Source organism: Heterocephalus glaber, unplaced genomic scaffold (genome assembly GCF_053883595.1).
Source record: "Heterocephalus glaber isolate CG9 unplaced genomic scaffold, H.glaber_assembly_v1.0 deba00000071, whole genome shotgun sequence".
In the NCBI taxonomy this organism is placed as follows: Eukaryota; Metazoa; Chordata; class Mammalia; order Rodentia; family Bathyergidae; genus Heterocephalus; species Heterocephalus glaber.
The window spans coordinates 37405072-37418048 of record NW_028258137.1 but is presented as its reverse complement, the minus strand read 5'-3'; the positions used below and the strand labels follow the sequence as shown (position 1 = coordinate 37418048).

Genomic DNA, 12977 nt, shown 5'->3' with positions numbered 1-12977 from the left:
TCGAGGTCAGTCAGTAGGTTTGGTGATACACATATGTAGCTCTGACTCCATTTTTGTCATTTAAGAAGTCTGTCCTTAGATGAGAATGTAGACAGGGGAGGAAATTGAAGGACATCAGGGAAAGTGAAAGGGCAAATTCAGTATGCCCAGGAAATCAAAAACTTGATGTTGATCAGGACAGAACCTTGCTAAATAAGAGTAGATATCCACAGCCAAAATGGAAGAGCCACTCCCTCCAGAAATCTCTGGCAGGATTGATCATGCTTGGGTGTGGTCATTAAATAGTTACAGTCTGTTTTGCTGACTATCCAACTTCCTTTTCTCTATTTTGATCCTAAGGACTCATGGGAAACCCAGATATTACAGACTTTTTGAGTTGTCTGCCAAGCTATGACTCCCCTCTCTCAACTCTCCACCAACCAGGTATGGGCCCTCTGCGCCCAATTTTGCAATATGTGACCTCACCCCAGCCTTCATTGTCACAGCCAAGTCCAGCCATGCACACCTGACCTAAGCTAGTCAATCCGATTTTCTCTCCTGGGAATTTGAGATTGAGATACTGAGTCTTACCACAGTTGGCCAGCGTTGCTTAAACTAAACAGAAATTTTTTTTATAGGACTGAACATGTTTGCACTATGTGGATCAGAGAAGCTAACAGGATTGAGGGTGAAGGGAGGAGAAAGAGCTAATGAAGCAGATGTGTAGAAAAGATTAGGTACAAGAGGTCATGTGGTGTTGATAAGATGCAGGTGACATTCCATTCGCTGGTTTCTGTCCTCAGTTGAACTTCCTCTTTCAGATTACATGCAGTGGCCCTGCTGTCCCTGGATTCGCATTTTACACAAGCCAATCTGAGTAGATTTCTGGTATTTTTAACCCAAAGATCCTCTATCAAGAGATATGTCAAATGCTGTGCAGAAATCAGGTTATACTGTGTCTGTAGCATTTTGTTAATATTTTTCTGTCCGAAAAAACAGTGACATGAAACTGGATGTTTATTTAGTGACTCTTTTATGTACACTCTTGGGATATTTAGAGCAAAGCAGTAGTTACCGCATTCTCACAGTCCAACTTTAAGTTTTTAAATCATTAAAAAATTTGCAGATGGGAAGGGGAGCAAGGGATGGAGGAATGGGGGAAGGGCGGGAGAGAAAACAACATGGAAAGAACTAGATGTGGGGGCTGGCTGCAGTCTCAGTGTGAGGTAGCTGTTCAGTTAAGATGAGACTTCTGCTGCTGCTTCTGGTGATGAGGTCAGCAGTGGTCCCGCACGAGGCCTCCAACAATCTGGGTGGCGGCCGCAGCAAGAGACTGAAGATGCAGTATGCCACAGGGCTGATGCTCAAGCTCCAGATTTGCGTTGCTGGAGGTTATAGGCGGGCATCTGAGAAGTACAGGATTTTTAGCCAGCGGTACCCAGATATCCAAATTGAAGGAGCGAATTACCTCCATCCAATTTATAGACACACAGCATCTTTCCTGTCAATCTGAAACTAGTTTTAATAGGCTTAGTAATCATTGGCAAGGATCCTTTTGCTTTCTTTGGCATGCAAGCTCCTAGCATATGGCAGTGGGGCCAAGAAAATAAGGTCTATGCAAGTATGATGGTTTTCTTCTTGAGCAACATGATTGAGAGCTAGTGTATGTCAACAGGTGCATTTGAGATAACTTTCAATGATGCACCTGTGTGGTCTAGGCTGGAATCTGGTCATCTTCCTTCCATGCAACAACTCATTCAAATTCTTGATGATGAAATGAAGCTCAATGTCCATATGGATTCAATCCCACATCGTTGATCATAGCCCCACCTATCATCACTGAAAACTCTTTTACATTAAAGAATTTTTGCAAAGCCAAAATATATAATATATAATATCAGTGTGACTGATATCATGAAGGAGGCCTGTACTGAAGACAGCAAGCTCTAAGTACAGACCAGATGCTTTTTTGGCAGCTCCTTGTGCCTCTTGGAAAACCTCAGTGCAAGAGAGTTTTTCAGTGCTGGCACATTTTGGAATTCTGCACATTGGTGGAGTGCAATAATCCTGTATTTCCCCCACCCCGATTCACCTAGTAAATGGGTTTTTTTTAAATGTAGAAATTATTACTACTTATAACTTTTCCTCAGTCTTATTTGAAAAAAGTAGAAATTGAGTTACAGTTTTATTTTTTCCTTAAGATGTCTGTTAAATCTGTTGTGCTTTTTTAAATTAATTTGTTTTATAGTTTAAAGTCAGTCTTTTGGAATACAGCCAAAGTTCCCAAATACTTTGTAAAGTTTATCAGACATCTAAAAAAAGAATTAAATGTATTATGTACATGTACCAACTCCCCAAGATGAATGTAATCATTATGTACTACAAACATACTGATAAATAAAAATTACTACTAATAATGATGAGAGCGCTATGAGCATTTGCTATGGCTACTTCTGATGTGTTTTCCCATTTGCATCTATCAAGCAGAGAAGTCAGAGGGCAACAGTTTCTGGAGCAAATAAATAAAAGGATGGTGGAGCACTTAATTGGAAAAACAATGAAGATAAAGACAAAACACTCATAGGACTACATTCCTATTATAAACACTCTGAACAATTTTTATGCATTTCACACCAGCACTTTTATGTGTTTGCTTTAAACAATGAAATTATATCCTGAAACAATGAAACTTTATACCCTGATTTTTTTCATCAGCTACTACACCATCCACATTTCCTATGCGCCTTGATGCAGTCTTTATAGTTAAAATTGTAATGGCTGCTATTATGGCTTGTACCTAGATGTTCCCCCAAAGCCTCAGGCACTCATATGTGGGCCTTTTTGAAGCTGGCTGGATCTAGGGCATATAATACTGGAATTAAGGGTGTTGGTACTAAATCAGTTCACTGATTGGTTTAGTATAGTTTTCCCTGTAGATAATGGGAAGGCCCACCATGGGTGTGGGTGGCACCACCCAAAAGGCTTGTTGCCTGGATGGGATAAAAGGGAAAAGGAGGCTTGCTTCCCTGCTTTGCTACTTGCTGCTTTCTGCCTGCCTTGCTGTGGACTGTTTCTCCTCTGGCATGTCTTGTACAATGCCACCTTGCCTTGGAACCAGCCGACTATGGACTAAACCTCTACAAACTGTGAAGTGAAATAAGCCTTTCCTCCTTTAACTTTGGGTGTCGGCTGTTTTGTCTCAGCAGCAAGAACAGTAACCAAGACAGCTGCCTAATACTTTATTGAATATTAAAGAATTATATAAAAATAACACTGCTGAGCTTATCTAACCCTCTCCAGTTTGAAATTCCAAATTTAGTGAATATGATTCTTTTTGTCACTAGAGAGTTCTCTTTTGTTGGGTTGGAAATAATCAGACACCATTTGCTGCATCCCTCAAGATTAATGTTCATATTTTTATATTTTTCTGGTTTAATCACTCTTTTATTAATAACTCTCATTTGAAAAAGGTGTTACTTTTCATGGCAGCCACAAATGATTTGGCCACTGGAAAGGAAGCCTTCCTTTGCCCCTAAAAAAATTTCTGCAATGATACTTTGTGAGTTTGTGCAATAGCAGAATCTATCTAGAAATCTGAGAACAAGACCCTGGACTAGGGGAGGTATAGGAAGATATTGCCACCCCATAGGCCCTGTTTAGGAGGCTTGACAACCCCGTTAGGTCCCATCCTGTCTCCTGCCTTTGACCTCCCTAACCACAGAAGACCCCCAAACATCACCATTCTAGAAGAGAGCCAAACAATTAATTGCAGGGTAATTTGCAGGAAGTACCAGTGAAGAGGACAGAGCGGCCTCATAGTTTCAAATTCTGTCATCTCAACAGCTTCACTCTGCCATTTCAGGTGTCTTCCATCAAATATAGATTTAATGTTATCTGAATTTTCCTCCTGCACGTCAATATTTACCTGAAAGTCCTCTTGATTATTTTGTCATGTTTCTGGGGAAATCTGTATTCATGTGGTCCTTTAGGAATGAACTCTATGCCTCACCAATACAAATTTTTATGTCAAAAGATGTGATTCAGAAAACCAAACTGTCTACAGTAAAGCATCTACATATCATATCATTCTTCTCCCTTCCTGTGATAATTAACTGTAGTATCAACTTGAATAAGAAACACCAGCTGATTGGTTTAGCACAGTTCCGGGTGTGTCTGGATGACTGATTTACTGAAGAGGGAAGCCCCTCCCTGGGTGTGGGTGGCACCAACCAATAGGCTGGTAGCCTGGATGGAATGAAAGGAGAAAGAAGATGGAAGGCTGCCCTTTTGCTTCTTCAGAAACACTCCAGTCTTTACTGTTGCCTCTGAGGGTTGGTTCAGGCTTCCAGCACAGACACCATCTTTCAAACACAGACCCTGCAGCTTTCCAATACAAACTCACCCCAGAGTCTGCAGTGAGTTCCAGGCCCTTAACTTTTTTTTTTTTTTTTTGGTACTGGGGATCGAACTCTGGACCTTGCACTTGCGAGGCAGGCGGCAGAACCACTGAGCTAAATCCCTGGCCCAAGGCCCTTGACTTTTTGACTGGACCTACCGGGTCTACAGCGTGCAGATGGCCCTTTTGCATTTGTCCAGCCCTGATGCTGCAAGATGTCATTGTGAAGCTACTTTGTAAATCCTTCATATATCATATAATATATACAGTGAACCCTTAACTAATGAACTGAATTCGCTCATGAGGGCTGGTCGTAACTCAAATTGGTTTGTAAGTCAAGACTATTTTTCCCATAAGAAATAATAGAAATACCCATAATGTGTTCTGAACCTCCCAAAGCACCCCTTAACTAACCATTTCATAATAAAAAAAGGGTTTTATAGGGCTGGGGATTTAGCTCAGTGGTGCTGCCGCCTGCCTTGCAAGTGTAAGGTCCTGAGTTCAATCCCTGGTACGGGGAAGAAAAAAAAAAAAGAGTTGTATAGGGCCGGGGATTTAGCTCAGTGGTTTCGCTGCCTGCTACGCAAGCTCAAGGACCCGAGTTCAATCCCCGGTACCAAAAAAAAATAAAAAAATAAATAAAAAAATCAAAAAGAGTTGTGTAATGTGCATAATTTACCAGAAACACCAATAATTTTCCACACATGTCTTGAACTCCCAAGTACTTCATCTTCTGGCTCAGCACATCAAAATCTTGTACTACTTGGAGCCAGTGATTTTGATTTTGCTCAGTGGCACCATGCCTGCCTCAAAAGAGAAAGGTCCTGAGTTCAATCCCCGGTATCGCAAAAAAAAAAAAAAAAAAAACACCCCCAAAATCTTATACTATTTATCCTATGTCCCTTCCACAGTGATGGGTGACTTTCCCACAAGTGAGTGACTCTCAGGTTTAAGGAGACTGTGGACCACATTAATCCCCAACAAGAGCTCAGGAAACTGTGCCTCCCCAGGGGCCACAGAAGGAATCTAGGCTACCTGAAGCTTTTCTGCAGGAAGCTGCCCCGAACATCACCCAGCAGTGTAAGAGGCCAAGCACCTGGCCTAGCAGCCACCTCTTCCTTCTGTGTCAGGTCAACAGTATCCTCATACTCTACCACTCCATTGTCGTATTTTGTAATATATTCTTATTTTTCATTATTTTATTTTGTACTAATTTATTTTTACTTTAAAATAATTCTAAAACACTAAGTACCCTGTGAATACTATTTCATTCTAAAAACGCAAATAATTATACAGCGTAAAAAAAGGAATATTCTCTTCTCCCCACCCACTACTGTTCTCAAAGATAGGTGTACAAAGTTTATAATCATAGCACCATTCTTGAATTCTGCCCCTAAGATCTTCTGGTTGGCTTTCTTTGTCTTATTTTTAATCTCTGTCATTGTCCAGAATTTTGTCCCTGGTCCTCTTTTTTTTACTACAAGTCCAGTGTATTTGATACATATAGCTTCAGATACTGTCTCTCATTGATGACTTTTTCTTTTTTGGTAGTACTGTGGATTGAATCCAAGACCTTTGCAATGAGCTACATTTCCAACTCTTCTTTTTTTTCATTTTGAAATGGATATCTCAGCAGGTCACCAATTGCCCAGGCTTCATTTGAATTTGTTCCCTCCTGCCTAGCTGGGATTACTGGCCTATGCCACTACTCCCAGCACACTGGTAACTTTTTAAAGAATCTAATATGCTACATAGGTGATCAGTTAGTACAATAGATAGCCAGGATCTCCTGGTGACTACCAAGTATCAGTGTCTAAAGCAAACATCTAAACTGATCAATAAAGAAATTATTAGCTTTAATTTTTTTTTAATCCCCACCTCCTTCCATTTCTTTTCAGTTTTCACTCTTCATTACATAGGCCTGGAAAGTTTCTTCACTGACTTATTAATCTCTTAGACATTGATAATGTAGGATAAGGTGTAAGTTTTTCCACAAGCACAGCTCTGAGCCCAGTGGCTAAATGTCTTAATAATTCATAAAGAATTAAAAGCAGAGCCAGGCATGGTAGCAGATGCCTGTAATTCCAGCTACCTGAGTGATTGGGGCAGAAGGATTACAAGTTTGAGGCCAGCCTGGGGAAAACTTAGGAAGACTCTGTCCAAAAATTTTTTTAATTTTTTAAAGGGCTAGGGAAGTAGCTCAGTGTTCCCTATGTTCAATCTCTGGTATCTCTCTCGCACACATGCTCTTTTTCAGACACACAGTCATACACAAATACATGCGTGCACACACACAAGATGAAAAAAGAAAAAGAAAAAGCTCATCATGTAACATAAACTTAATCTTTAACTTCTAAAAAAAGAGAATGGCAGATTCACACACGTTGTAAGAAATAACGGAGATCCTAACTATATTTGACCCAATTTCCCCCAACGGAACTATTTGGGAAAACTACAGTATAAATCACAACCATGGGCCAGGGATTTAGCTCAGTGGTTTCGCCGCCTGCTGCGCAAGCACAAGGACCAGAGTTCGATCCCCAGTACCAAAAAAAACTCAACAAAACAATCACAACTAGAAAATGAGATTAATAAAATCTACAGATCTTATTCACATTTTCCCAATTTACTCTGTGGCTGTTCTAGTTTTGTTACCTGTGTAGGCTGCCTTATCTATATATATATTACGATACCAGACAGTTCTAGCACCCATGCTACCATTTAATAATTAGTTAATTATTTGCAGTACTGAGGATTGAACCAGAGCCTTTGGACTGAGTGACATCCCCAACCCTTTTTTAATTTTTACTCTGAGACAGAGTCTTTCTAAATCACTGAATTCCCCAGGCTGAGCTTGGACTTTCCAACCTCTTGCCTCAGCCTCCCAGAGTGCTGGGATGACAGGTGTGTCCCACCGCATGCCAGCTCCCTGCTACTCCTTCTGAACATGTCACCTTCAGTCTGCTCCCAGCCTAACCCCTGGCGCCACTCAACTATTCTCTATTTCTAAAAATTTGGTCACCTTAAAATAGTACAAGCACAAATGGAATCACATATCTGTGACCTTGTGGAACTGTCCTTACTTTTCCCCACTTAGCATAATTCTGTGCAGATTTCTCCAGGTTGTTGTATTGATAGTTTGCTCCTCTTTATTGTTGAGTGGCATCCCCTAGTGCATGTGCTCCACAGTGTGTTTAAGCCACACGTCAGCTGGAGGATACCTGGACAGTTGCTAGTTTGGAGCCATCACAAGTAAAGTTCTGGTGAACGTTTGTGTACAAATTTTTGCATGAACATAAGTTTTAATTTCTTTAGGATAAATGCCCAGGAATTCAGCTACTGGGTGGTATAATTTCATGCTTTACCTCTTAGAAATTGCCCAAGCAGTTCTCCAGAGCAGCTGTTCTCTCTTACATTCCCACCAGCAACGTGTGATACATGCCTGTTATAGCTTATATCTAGATGTCCTCCCAAAGCCTTATGTGCTCATAGGCATGGCTTTTAGGAGTGACTGGATCATGGGTGTGTGATAACTAGATTAGTCTACTGATTGGTTTAGCATAGTTCTGGGTGTGGATAATCGGAAGGCCTACCCTGGGTGTGGGTGGCACCACCAATAGGCTTGTAGCCTGGATGGAATAAAAAGGGAAAGGAAGGCTCACTGCTAGCTACCTCCTGCCTACTCTAAGCCTGGGCTGTTTCTCCTCTGTGATGCTCCTCTTGCATGCTACCCTCTCTTGGAACCAGCCAACCATGGGCTAAAATTTCTCCAAACTGTGAGCTAAAAAAAAAAATTTCCTCCTTTAATTTGTGTGTGTCTGGTATTTTGTCCCAGCAATGAGAAAGTAACTAAGACAATGCCCTTTCTCTACAGACTTGCCAGCATGTGCTATTGCCACTATTTTTTTATTTTACCTATTCTGATAGGTGTGTAATGATATCTAATTATAGTTTTAATCCCCATTTCCCTAATGGCTAGTGGTAGCAAACACCTTTGGCAGTGCTTACTTGCCCTCTCTATAATATTTCTCACTCAAATATCTATCAGGTCTTGGCCCATTTTCTAATTTAATTGTTTATTTTTTATGACTGAATTTTGAGAGGACTTTCTACATACTATATATTGATCCTTTTTCTTTTCTTTCTTTTTTTTTTTTTTTTTGTACCGGGGATTGAACTTGGGTCCTTGCGCTTGCGCAGCAGGCAGCAAAACCACTAAGCTAAATCCCCACCCTGATCCTTTTTCTTATACGTAGTTTACAGATATTTTCCCCAATTCTGTAGCATGTGTTTTCATCCTTCTCACTCAAGCTTTCATGAAACACGGTTTTAATTTTGATGAAATTTAATTTACTATTTTTTCCTTTTATGGATTGTGTTTTTGGTATCAAGTCTCAGGACTCTACCTAATCCTAGCTCCCAGAGGTTGTCTCCTACGCCTAAAAGTTCTACATTTTACACTTAAGGCAATACATTTTGAGTTAATTTCTGCATAAGTTATGAAGTTTAAGTTAACCTGTGGAGATCTAGTTGCTCTAGCAGCAGTTGTTGAATAGGGGCCATTAACCTTTCATCTTTAGATAGTGTCCTTATTTATCGCTTATGGCCCAGTCTCTTCAGATAGTAATGTGGTTAACTCAGCCTTAGAAAGAAGAAAATTGGTCCCAGAAGGAAGAAATGAGGTACAAGAAGCAACAAATCTTTGTAATTTTTAAAATTTACATTAATATACCTTTTCATAACACTTTATAAATATATATCCAGCCTACAACTGTTAACTCATTGTTTTATTTCTTTATGCCATTTTATCGTAGTCTGTCAAGGAAAGTAATTGAAATAAGTGACCAACATTTTTAAAATATGTAAATTTCTGATTAAATTTATTTTAAGTTGCAATGTTGTTTTATTTTTGGTACCAGGGATCAAACTTGGGACCTTGCGCTTGCGCGGCAGGTGCCGGAACCACTGAGCTAAATCCCGGGCCCCTGCAATGTTGCTTTAAAAATAGTAAAACCGGGGCCCGGGATTTAGCTCAGTGGTTTTGCCGCCTGCTGCGAAAAAGCAAGGTCCTGAGTTCGATCCCCGGTACCAAAAAAATAAAAAATAAAAAATAAGAAAATAAAAATAGTAAAATGCAATAGGAATACTTCTGAACTGTTGGTCAAAAGCATAGCTTTGTGCCAGGATATAGCTCAGTGGTGGAATGCATGCCTAGCATGTGTGAGACCATGATGTTTGAGCCCCAGCAATGCAGAAAAAGGAAAAGAAAAAAAAAGAGGTTTGATGCCAAGTATAAGCACCCACCTGTAATCCTGGCTATGCAGGAGGCTGAGTCAGGAAGGTTGCATGTTTGAGCCTAGGCTGGGCAATTTAGCAAGATCTTGTTTCAAAATAAAAAATGATGGCCAAACGTAGTGGAGCACACCTGTAATCCCAGCACTCGGGAGGCTGAGTCAGGAGGTTTGAGGCCAGACCAAGCTACATAGTGAGTTTGAGGCCAACATGAATTACATAACAAGATCCTGTCTCAAAAAAAAGAATACAAAATAAAAAATGAGAAGGTCCAGAGGTGTAACTCATTGGTAGAGCACCACTGAGTTCAGTCCCCAGTACCAAAATATAGAAACTTTGCTTTTATATTTCTAAAATTTCAAACTTTCCTGAGCCTCATTGCTCTGGTCTGCCTTGTGTGTCTCATCTGAAAAAGAAAGGCTTGGAGGGATGGGGCTTTAGCTCAATGGTTCCACCGCCTGCCTTGCAAGCACAAGGACCCGAGTTCGATCCCCAGTACCAAAAAAAAAAAGAAAGGCTTGGAATAGCTCATTTCTGGCATCTTTGAGTGAGGAGAAAAATATGTTTGGAGTATCTACCAAAAAGTAATGTTCAATTTGATTGATTTTACCAAAATATTTTTGGCTAGGAAAAAACATGCCAGATGAATAGGAATGACACCAGAGCTTCTCTGTTCTGTAGGTACCTCATGTATGAATACGACAGTGATGTTAATCACCAAGGAAGCATCAGACTCCACCACACAAAGGTCCGGTGCTCGCTGAGACTGCTTTGCTGTAGACACCAGCTGCAGCTCAGCCTCCTTCCCTGGATGCCTGCACCTCTGACCTCCTGGCTACAAAAGAGGGAGCTCTCACAGCCCCATCAAGTTAGGACCGAGAGCTGCAGGGAAAGTAAAAAAAAATAAAGATGTGCTGTGTACTTGTACCAACTCCCCACAGGGAATGTGACCATCACATACTGTGAACATGTACTATTAAAAAAGTAACTAAAAAAGGTCCAATAACTGTAGAATGGTTTGCAGAACTCAGAGAAGCATCATACTTGAAATTACAGTTTTGTTAAAAAGGATGTAAATCAGAACCAGCCAAATAGAGTGACATAAAGGGAGAGGTCCAGGAGGGTCGCAAGCACAAAGCTGTGCCCTCCTGGACGAGTCATCCTGGACATTCTGATATCTTCACCAACCAGGATGCTCCACTGACATTCAGCACTGGAAGTTTTTATGCAGGCTTCATTGCATAGCATAAGATGAATCAGTGTTAACAAGAATGAACTCAGTACCCAGGTTGGTTTCCCTCCCCTGCCCAGAAGATTGGGAAATTCACATGACTCCAAGCCCTAACATGCTAATCGCATATCCAGCTCCCACTCTGAAGCTATCTCGGGTTCCCATTGAGAGTCAACTCATTGCTCTAAACTGTGGATCAGCTGTGATCCAAGGGGTTTGTGAATAACAAAGACCTTCCTGTTACTTGGGAAATTCTGAGGATTTAGAGGTCTACCTCTTCCAGGAACCAGGGACAAGGCCAAATTCCCTTTTTCTTTTTTTTTTCTTTTTTTTCCTATGTAATTCAGCCTGGCCTTTAACTCACCATGTAGCCCACAATAGCCTTGAACTCATGGCAATCCTCCTGCCTCAGCCTCCTGAGTGCTGGGAATAAAGATGTGTGCCACCACATCTGGCTCTACAAATTCCTTTTTTTTTTTTTTTTTGGTATCAGGGATCAAACTCGGGTCCTTGTGCTTTTGAGGCAGGTGGCAGAACCACTAAGCTAAATCCCTGGCCCGATCTACAAATTCCTTATGCAATAACTCAGAAAATTGAAAACAAAAGGGTCGGGGATTTAGCTCAGTGGTTTCACTGCCTGCTGTGCAAGCGCAAGGACCCGAGTTTGATCCCCGGTTCCAAAAAGAAAAAGAAAACAAAAATTGTGCATGATAGAGTCTTTGCCTAGTATGCAAGAGGCCCTGGGTTCAATTTCTAGCGTGTATGTGTGTGTGTGTCTGAGAGAGAGAGAGAAAGAGAGAGGTGATGGCACCTGTAATCCCAGAACTCTGAGAGACTGAGGCAGAGAGGTAGAAGGATTTCAAATTTGAGCCCAGCCTGGCCAATTTAGTGACTTAGTGAGGCTCAGTCTCAAAATAAAATATAAAAAGGGCTGATAAGGTAGTTCAGTGTGAAGTCTGTCAGTTCAATCTCTAGTACTGAAAAAAACAGACGTGTATCCATACATTTCTGGGGTCCCCAAGATCACCCCTGTATTTGATGACTCACTGGAAGGACTCGCAGGGCTCAGCATACAGCCATACTGGTAGTTAAGACTTCTTATAGCCAAGGGTACAGAAGAACAGAGGAGCAGAGGCAAAAGGGGCACAGGGCAGAGAAGGAGACTGGCGCCAGCTTCGTAGAGTCCTGTCCCAGTGGAGCCCCACAGACAAGCTTCGCTCTTCAGGAAGCTGTGTGAACACACTGGGAGACTGCCCAGCCTCCCTTGGGCTGGCCGTGTAGCTACCCTCTGCCTAGCACACCTTCCCAGCTGCCAGTCAAGGGCAGTTGCCTGAGCAGGCTGATCTAAGGTTAGGGGTCTCAAGCTTACCGTGGAATATTATTCAGCTTACAGTGAAATATTATTCAGCAATCAAAAGGAATGAAGTACTGATATGTGCTACATCATGGAAGAATGTGGAAAACATTACGTGAAGTGAAAGAAACGAAGGCCAAGTGTGGTATCGCACACCTGTAATCCCAGCACTCAGGAGGCTGAGGCAGGAGGATTGCCTCGTGTTCCAGGCCAGCCTGGGTTACATAGAGAGACCCTATCGCCCTGTCATGCAGGACACTGCAGTGAGCTCCAGATCTTCGACTGGATCCTCAGTCTCCAGTGTGTGGACAGACCCTCTGCACTCTTCCTCATCTGACTCCGTGGGTGGCCACTGTAAGCCAATCTTGTAAATTCTCATATATTTGTATATCTTGTGTTATATCTGTTTCTCTAGTAAACACTGACTAATGCACCACCTTGAGTCTGGGCAGGACTTGTTACTTGCTTCTAACCAATAGAATATGGCAAAGGTGATAAGATGTCACTCAGAATTACTTTACCTTACACGAGACCCTCTTGTGATCACACTTGCACTAGAGATTTTTCTCGCTGGTTTAATGAATCTAAAAGGATCAGAAAAGTCTTAAATTAAAAAAAAAAACTTATGTTGCCCCTCTCTGGTATCATTTCTTTCTTTTTTGGGGGGGGGGAGGTACCGGGGATCAAACTCAGGTCCTTGCACTTGCGTAGCAGGCAGCGAAACC

The 12977-nt window shown here is 41.5% G+C and overlaps 1 pseudogene; it reads left to right on the top strand.

Annotated features, from left to right (window-relative positions):
• The first annotated feature begins 1038 nt into the window (after positions 1-1038).
• LOC101719231 (thioredoxin reductase-like selenoprotein T pseudogene) lies at positions 1039-1896 on the top strand (annotated as a pseudogene).
• Positions 1897-12977: the final 11081 nt, after the last annotated feature.